Genomic DNA, 10,181 nt, shown 5'->3' with positions numbered 1-10,181 from the left:
CATGTGTTGGTAATATGACCCACAAATGTGTTCGTAATTATGAATTTTGGACAAATTTTCAGAATTTGTTAATTGCAAAAAATGTGTTTTCAAAATTGGTTGGACCAAATTCCAATTAAGGATATCCCTCTAGATGCCATGTGGCACCCGAGTGGCCATAGGGTGGCCACACGGAATCCCAGGGCCCACACACTAATCAACGCCCATTTATGTTATGGTGTTATTTGATTATGTTATATTGTGTTATAACTTAAGGTTCAATTCAGTCACGTCTTAATTGGCTGTCACATGTGACATGCTTGGCATGTATGAGGCCAAGTTAATTTTGAGATGAATTTGAGTTTGAAAGTTTATTTCCACATTTTGAAATCTTGCACATGTGTGAAGGGGGTATAAGATATCATTTCATTGGTTTAAGAAATTAGATCTACCTTTTGATTGGTTTTCTCAAGAGATATTTTCTCACATTTGGGGGTTGTCTATTTTATTTATATGCCCTTTCCCTTGAACAATCTCTACACTTATGGAATTATTTAACATTAAGGGCTTTTATATAAGTACTATTTTGAATGATTAGGACTTATACTATGGAGCTAAAGACTAAAGGGTCATGTGAGTGATAAGGTACAAAATATTTTCCCTTCATACTAATGGTTGGATGGGAACGGGTAGTTAGGGTAATTAGCCTCTCATCTACTACTGATTATGTGCATCAAGGGTATTGATTTAATCCTAACTAACACACGTCCTATAAATACATCATAGGTGTAACCCTAACACACAGTTGAGAAATTCGATTTTGTTTATGCATAAGAGACTTGAGAGATCAAACCCTCCTAACTTCCATGCACCACCCATTGAAACTTGTGCCCCTTCATTTCATTGATTATCTTTAGAGCTTTATGGTGTTCCTTCATTTCATAAGATCAACCTCATCTTAAGTTATCATTAAGGTATTATCTCATTAAGTTTTTCTCCATCAAAGTCCATCTTATTCTTCATTTAAGCTTGCTGGAAATCTATATTTACAGTAGTCTTAAGCTTCATTAATCTCTTGTTTTACATCACCTACATGCTACTGGTATATAGTGTAGTCTCTGACTTTGATTATGAACCTTATGCCTTGATGATCCATTGACTATGAATAGTTCCTCTTGATTTCTTTCACCCAATTTTTCTAGAGCATTTCTAGCACTTGATCTTAATTCCAGAGATATTTTATTCATCTTAGAGTTGTTTTTATTCATTTGGAGTACAAACTTTTGCATCAGAAGCTGTTTTGGTGGATCAGTGGACTACCACATGTAGTATAGCCATATTTTCTATGATTTTGATCCGAACTCTCTCGTTATTTTTGTAAAATCTTGTGAATCAATTTTAATGTGGACCTTATGAAGTGTTTCTAAAAGTTTATGAGTTTTCCAATTGCATAAGATCCACTTGAGATAATTAAAACACTCTTGCACTAATCTTTAGGACAAAATTAAATCCTTAAAAGGCCTGAGCCTGGCCCAGGCACAAAGGATTTGACTCATTGGCTTCCCATTTAGTTTGGTACTCTAATGTTACTATTTTTATTGTTTATAGTCACTGTAATTTCTGTTGGAGCAGTTCGGTTATGTAATTTTCTCATTTGAGGGTTTATGTGCAATGAATGTAATTCAATGTCATCATTTGAGCTTGTGTGAGTGGCATGTAATTTTTCCCTTAAGGGAACTGTTAGATTTGAATTTAAATGGTTATTAAAGTCTTCAAGTGTTTGTAAGTTTTATTTAAAGTGCCGTAATTGTATCATTGCTTGGTTTAAGCAAGACTATTTGTTGAATAGTATCTAGCTGTATTGTTTTTCGGCTTCATTTTAAAGCACCTAGACTTTATACTACTTCAATGGATATCAGAGCTAGGATCTTTAATAACCCGTTTTAGAGTCATTTGTGAGTGTTTAGAGTTTCAATTAGGGACCAATGGCTGCCCGGCCGATCTTCCTTAAGTTGCTCAAAGAAGAGCAGATCAATGGAACCAATTTCACTGAATGGAGGAGAAAGATTGGATATATTTTTCATGACGATGATCTTATTCCTCTACTCACTTCAAGACCACCAAATCAGCCCATTCTCAATGCACTACAAATCATTAAGGATGCATACAATTCATTTGTTAAAGAATATGAAAACTATGTTTATGGTAAGGATATAATTGAGGACATGAAGAAGAAATTTAACACATCTAATAAGGCTCAAAGAATTATAAGGATGAGAAGCCTTATGGGGGGCAAAATGGCTGATCACATCAAGGTGGGTGATCATCTATGGGAATTGAAGAGTTGTATCATGGAAATTGAGAGGCCGTTCATTTTTATGATCGGGTCACTCAAAAGATCATTTTCGTGCTTTCTATCTACCCTTCATGGGAGAGTTTCATGGCCAACTAAATTGTAAAGGATGCGCCAACCATCGTAGATGAGATCGCTTCTTTCATGGAGGTGGAAGAGCAAAGGTAAATGGCATTGGATGGACCATTACCCATGATCTATATTGTAAAATATAGCCATCCCTCCTCTTATTCTACTCTTTTACTTATCACCCCTATTTCTTCTTATCTTCCATCATCTTCTATGGTAAATGCTTGTAATGTTGGGGTTAGTGGGAGTACTCAAGCACAAAATAAAAAAAAGAAAGGGAAAGGCAAATGAAAGGGAAAGCGAAAGCAAAGAGGAAAACCCTACCCCCCTTAGCTATTTATCCCTTATCCTCCTCAATCTCATGCCTTCCCTTTAGCTGTATGGGTCAAGGGTCTTTTAAACCAAAACCGCCACTCACATCAACTATGGTTCATGAGAGGATGGTTTAATCGTCTAGCCAAGACTATTCAAGAGTACAATGTTATAGGTGTAAGAAGCTTGGACACACCCAAAAGTTTTATAGGTACCCTCCTCCTCCTCCACAACAAAATGCTCCTTTTGCTTGTAGGCCTAATATAGGTAACCCTAATGCTTATGCTGGTGGTGGACCAAGAAAAGAGGGAGTTTGTGTGGTATATGAGACATTGATAGCAAATGAGGAGGTTGATGTTTCAGTGCTTGACTCCGATGCCACTATTCATGTTTCCAATTCGATGAAGGGATTTTGATCATTTAATGAAGTCATACCCGATACCAATAATCTTTACATGGGTGGAAATCAAATAGAAAAGGTTTTAGAAAAGGGCAATTACATATTAGATCTCACCAATGGTGAGACTTACTTAAAAAGACCCTTTATGCACCCGGGATGAGGAAGAATCTCATTTCGATTTCCAAAATAAGTAGGGTCGGGTTTGTGCTCATGCTTAAAGAAGATAAGGTTTATGTGCATGGATAAACTATTCAAGGAGATCTTGTTTTTATAACCCATTTAGTTCAAGGGCTTTATCAAGTTGAAATGAAAAATAAGTTTACTTACTTAGGTGATGATTTTCCAAATTTTCTTTTATGGCATTTGAGACTAGGTCACATTAGTCCATCTAGAATGCAAATTATGATGAGATAAGGGTTATTTGACAAAAAAAATGTTGATTTACAAAATAAGTTAAGTGTGAGACTTGCCTTTAAGGAAAAATGGTAAAGAAATCCCATAGAAAGGTTGAGGGCGGTCACTAATCTTTTGCAACTAATCCACTCTGATGTATGTGCGGGTATGAGTGTGCCAACCAAAGGGCACATGAGGTACTTTATAACATTTCACACCTATCTTATGAGGAACAAGAGTGAGGCCATAACTAAATTTCAAAAATATAAAGCGAAAGTTGAAAACCAACTAGGTCGGACCATTAATAATCTTAGGTTGGATAGAGTTGGGTAATACACCTCCCAAACCTTCTATGACATTTGTGTCCCATATGTGATTATCCACCAAACCACCATGCGTTACTCACTCGAAAAACCTGGGGCAGCCGAAAGACGAAATAGGGCCCTAGTTGAAATGGTGTGAAGTATGATGAGTACCACTAATCTTGGATTAGAGTTTTTGGAGGAGGTGATTCTAACCTCCACGTATGTCCTTAATCAGACTCTCACTAAAGTGGTCTCATCAACTCCATACCAACTCTTCATGGGTCGACCTCCCTCCATAAAACAACTCAAAGTTTGGGGATGCTCAGTCATATTCTCATACCTTCTCAAAATAGATCCAAGCTTGATCCTAAAATCATAAAATGTATTTTTACAGGATACCTAACTCATAGGAAGGGATTTAGGTTCTATAAGCTCTTGAATAGAAATGTAATTGAAGCGTTGATGTCCATTTCCTTGAAGATGAATTCCTTGAGATAGATATGACCCAAAAGAGAGTGGACTTCCTTGAACTTGAGCCTAACAAAGAAATTGAAACCCTATCACTTAGGCGAAGTGAAAGAATAAGGAGACCATCGGAGTTTTTCACTTAACTTGGAGAGACCTTTGAAAGAATTAACAAAGAACCTGATGATGAGCCTTATTCTTAACTACATTCCATGTCTTGCCCATATCATAAATTATGAAAGGAAGCCGTACAAGAAGCGATAAATTCAATCATAAAGAACCATGTATGGAAATTAGTCCGCCTACCACCTAACCATAAGACCATAGGCTGTAAGTGGATACTCTAAAAGTAAGTGGATACTCGAAAAGAAACTTAACTCTGAAAGGCGTATTGAAAAATACAATTTACAAGGCGATACTTGTAGCAAAAGGGTTTACTCGAAAGGAAGGGGTAGATTGTTTTGACACCTTTCCACCCGTTACCAAAATGCCTTCAATTAAGATGATCATATCCATATCCGTATACCTTGACCTAGAATTATATGAAATGGATGTAAAAGCCACTTTCTTGAATGGTGAGTTAGAAGAAGAGGTCTTTATAAACCAACCCGAGGGATTTATAGTGAAAGGAAAGGATAAACTAGTATACAAACTTAATGAATCCATATATGGCCTCAAGAAAGCTTCAAGAAGATGGTTCCTCAAATTCCACAAAACCTTTTTAGACATAGATTCAAAGCAAATGATGATGACCAATGTGTGTATTATATGACCAGTGGGAGTAACATCACATTTATGACCTTATATGTGGATGACATTTTAATACCTAGTAGCTCCTTAGACCATGTAAGAGATACAAAGGCAATACTATTAAATAACGTGGATACGAAGGATATGGGAGAGGCTTCGTATGTATTGGAAATCCAAATTATAAGAGATAGAGCAGCCCACACTATTCAATTGTCTTAATTTACAACATGTTCTTGAGAGATTTGGGATGAGTGAGTCCAAGCCAATAGATACACCCGTGGAAAAGAGAGGAAAATTAAAATTCAATATGAAACCTAATGATGATATTGAGAGAAGAGAGAAGGAAAAGGTCCCATATCAAAGTTCCGTAGGGTCACTAATTTATTTAACTTGAGAACTATGCCCGACCTAGCTTTTGTCCAAAGCTTGATAGGTTGATTTCAAAGTGATCCCGGATTAGAGCATTGGGAAGCTATTAAAAGAATCATGAGGTATTTGAAAGGAACATTTGATTATGGATTAACCAATGGAAATGTGAGTAAACTTACAATTCTGGGATATACAGACTCTGACTATCAATGGGACTCGAATGACTCAAGATCCACTTCAGATTACCTATTTCTATACGGAGGTGGCATCATATCTTGGCACACAAAGAAGCAAGATATTGTAGTCCTTTCTACTATGAAAGCCGATTATATGGCTTTGTGTTCTGTGACCTTAGAAGCCATATGGATTAGGAAGTTCTTGAGTCATTGGTATTTCAAGACACTCAAACATGAAACTAGAATAATGTGTGACAATCAAGCTGCCATTACCGCTGTAGTTGAACCTAGGCTCTATAGCAAGTCAAGACACATTAAAGCCCGATATCATTAACTAAGAGAAGAGAATGTAGCTGGAGAGGTAAAAGTTGGTTACATTCTATCTAAGTCTATGCATGCCGACCCGTTGACCAAAGGATTGGGGGCTAGTGATTTGGAGAGGCATGTGCATGGGATGGGGTTAATGAGGTTGATATATTTGTTACTACTTTTTTTATTGCTTATGAGTATTACTTTCGTGGATGTGTATGAATGTGTTACATTACTCTATTGTGAATGATAATGAGAGTGACATGGGATTAAGGCCTCAAAAGGCCAAGTGGTAGAATGTTGTGCATACGACCTTTCAAGGCTTGAATACCAATAGTCTCTCATTCAGTAGGAGTGATAGAGAGATAAAATCTAAGTGCTTCGTGAACCGAGGATCAGATTCTTATACACTGAGTACATTAGGCATTGAGAGTTTTCGTTTAGAGAAAACAATTTCTCAAGGAGGTGTAAGGGTCACCTCCTAGTCAGGATCTTTCATTATTTAGCCTCATGTATGTTTCGATTAGCAAGGGAAGCCACTCTTCCAAATGCATCATCTGACTTTGGAAGAGCCAATGCACATGTCTTTGAGAGGACCACTATAATTGCTGTCCCACAAGGGTGCACCTGTAATTTATTGAAAGCTGGATGATGGAAAGTGGTCAGACCTGAATTCACCGTCGCTCAAGAGCCTAAGCTATATGAACCTCCTCTCAAACAACAGCTTGACCCTTGTGCGCGTGTGTGCTTGTGTGCGGATAGGTGTCCAGCAGTGAGAGGATTTTAAAGCGGTAAAAAGGTCAACTCGAACACCTGCCTCACCTGTTGAGTTCGTGGGACATGTTCGGGCCTTATGCTTCTTAGATCAATACGAAAGCCCTCCGGTTGTCTAACAACGTAATTTGAATTTGAGCCCCACAATCGTCGATATTACACTCAGACTCTCACTAAAAATGGCTCTTTAGAGTTCACTTTTGGCGACCTCCTCTTAATAGATGTGTTTGTGGGCTAGGGATTCTAATTTAGGGGTTAGAGTGATGATGATGAAGAAGAAGAGATAAAGAAGAAAGAGAGGAATGAGAATGAATTGGTGGGGGATTTAGTTCAAAGACCAAAGAGAAGAAGAAGAAGAAGAAAAAGAACAGAAGATAGAAGAGAAGAGGGAGTGACCCAAGAATTGGGCAGCCTTCCTGCATAACCTCTCCTAAGAGGTATTACCGGAGACAAGGGAAGATATTAGGTTTGAAGCCTTAGTATCCAGAGGGTTTAAAGGAAGTGAAGTCGAGGGCTTAGCCCCTTAGTAAGCCACTAACCCAAAGAGCCTCCTTTCAAGTAACGAAGGGAGAGAAAGAAAGATATAGTGAAGGGAAGAAGAGACGAAAGAGAGGAAAATATCTCACAATTTAAACACATGGAGTGTGGTGGTTAAAGCTATTCCAGAGTTGAACTCTCTAAGGCAGCTTCCTCAGGAAGACCCCAGCTCGAGTGCTCGAGTGTGAGAGAAAAGAGCGAAGAGAAGGAGAGATAATAAGAAAGAGAGAGAAAGAATGACATACGAAAGGGTGAGAGAAAGGATGAGAAAAGAAAGAGAGAGAGAGGAGAGACTTTCACGGCCCACTGTAGGTCCGTGTAATGTAAAGAAGAGGAGAAAGAGAGAGTGGATGAGGGAAGGGAGAGAAAACAGAGTAGGAAGAAGAAAGAGGTATGGGCCCGTGTAGGGTACAGAGAGAGAGGGGGAGAGAGAAGGGAAAAGTGAGAGAGGGAGGTGGGATCACGGGCCCATCGTGGGCCTATGTTGGCGTTGGAGAGAGGATGAGAGAGGGGAATAAAAGAGAAGGAGAGGGAGGGGAGTGTGCACAAACCCATTGTGGGTCCGTGCACAAGAGAGAGAGAGAAAGAGAGAGAGAGAGTATTAGAGAGTGAGAGAGAAAGGGTGATGAGCCGGTGACAGGAAGAGGGCGAGAGAGAGAGAGGAGGAAGGCATCATGGACCCACTGTCAGTCTGTGCGAGAGAAGAGAGAGCAAGGATGGGATGGGTCCCCTGCGAGCCCATGACAGGGAGAGGAAGAGGGAGAGAGAGGGACATGTGCACAAACTCGCTGCGGGTCCATGCAATAGAGAGAGAGAGAGGAAAGCGAGTGCACCTAGGCAATTCGGGTCTATGTGCGCCTTCAATGGTCTTCTTTGAGTGCTCCTTAGAGAGGGATCTTGGCCTTTAGAGGCTAAGGCTAGGGTCTAGTTTCTAAATAAAGGGGCCTAAGTGAGTTTGGCTAGTGTATAGTGATTTAGGGTGTAGGACAGTCTTATGTAATCTAAGGTGTAAGGTTATCTAAAGTGGGTGTGTGGTAGTGTAGGGTGAGGTGTATGGAGTGGGGAGTAGGAAGTCTAGGTGAGGTGTATGGAGTAGGGAGTAGGAAGTTGGGAAGCCTAGGGAATAATAAGTTTGGGGTTTTAGGGAGTAGGAAGTTTAGGGTTCTAGGGATTTGGGAGGTTGGCGTTCTAGGGAGTAGGGAGTTTGGAGTTTTAGGGAGAAGGAGATGCCGATGGTAGTTTTTCTCTCTAACAATTGTTTCTCTCCTCTCTCTTTGAGTTTGAAACTGGGTTAGAAGCAAGAGAAGGAGCTCAAATTCTTATTGAATTCTCAAGCATTCCAATACATTTTCAGAAATCTCATTACAAAATGACTTGATTCACTTATATAGAGCATCCATGAAACATGGGTAGATGCTTAAAAAATATTAAGATTTCTGGAAATTATACACTTAATTGAATAAAATAAAAATCCCATTTTTGTGAATAATGATCAAATTGCCCCTTAGTACTTTTCATGAAATGACAAAACCATTCGTCCTTGAGATGTCTTTTACCATTGCTAGGCCTCTAGAGTTTTTTCGAATGTTTTCAGTGGCAATTCGGATGATCAAACATAGTAGAATCATTGCTTGCATCATTACACACATTTTGATATCCATTGATTGACTTGAATCAGAGTATTGAGGAAGATCTCAAAATCTGGCCAAGTTCATAAACTTTTGAATCTTCGACCACAGATATAGTACGATCCGTGATATTTCGAGTCTTATTTTTTATCACAAATTAAAGGGGACTTCGTCATGATCATTTTTGTGATAAAATTTGTCCGATGGGTTCTTCGTTTGAGTGCATTCCAAATTGGGGAGGTTGTCGGAAAATGTGATTCGGGTAACTGGAAAACTTGCCTTATTTAATATTAAAATTACGTGTCTTTGGGCTTTCGATCATGAGCAAAATTTAAATCAAATCAAAACCCTTAGAAGCATGGTTGCAACGGACCAGTATTTGCAACGATCCGTCGAGATCTCAAGATTTATCTTCTTGAACAATGAGATATTTCACTTTAAAAATCCGAAAATTCAAGTGTTTTGAGCCCAAATTGTAACTAAAAATTATCGTGTTTTGAGTACCATCATGGGATGTGCCTTATGTTAAAATGAGTGTAGAGATCTTGCTTGTGTCTGAATTTGAGAGTAATTTGAAATTCATATTGAAAGTGGAAAACATACTTTTCATAAATGGAAACTGAGTCATTGAGGCTGCACCATAATAATGTAAAACCCACCCTTTTATGGTAAGTTAGGCGCATAATGGTCCCAGAGGGTCAGATTGAGCCGAAAATTGGTATCTGAGTTTTTACACCATTCCGAATTTGATGGAAGTGGTCTGGTACTCATCTGAAACCCTGATAACATGGTTGTAGTTATAAGGTCCCTTTTCAGCATGATAGGATCTGGAGTTGAAAACCGAGTTTCGACATGATTGACTTAAAACTTGTTGGAATATAATGAAACTTTACGAGTGCCCTTAAGGCAACGAACGCTACCCTCTCATGCATTTTGAGACCTATTTGACACTTCTTTTGAGACTACCCAAAATAGGTTTATTCTTATAGTTCTACAATGGTCTGTCAGAGTTTTTGGTACCGGTGGGACTAGGTTGCAACTGATTCCTTCTTTATGCATCCTCGGGGATACAAGTATGTAAAAAATGACGTATATCAGGAAGCTCTGGCTCAGTGAATTTTCTGTGACCAATTATTTGTCTCTTCCATAAACTATGGAGCATAGGTTCGTTGGTTCAGCTTGAGACACCGGTGGAACATTATTCGGGACTAGCCCAATGGAATACTCCGATACCGAGAGTTATAGCCTAGAGATCTCACATACCTTTGGTCTAATTTGATTATGATGGAAAATGGTGAATAAATACTAAAAAATAGTTTAAAAATTTATTATGATTTTTAAACAACTTTTCAGAATTTGTTA

This window comes from Amborella trichopoda, chromosome 7, assembly GCF_054954075.1.
Source record: "Amborella trichopoda isolate Santa Cruz 75 chromosome 7, AtrichopodaSantaCruz75HAP2 v2.0, whole genome shotgun sequence".
Taxonomy (NCBI): domain Eukaryota; kingdom Viridiplantae; phylum Streptophyta; class Magnoliopsida; order Amborellales; family Amborellaceae; genus Amborella; species Amborella trichopoda.
This window is presented reverse-complemented; position numbering follows the sequence as displayed.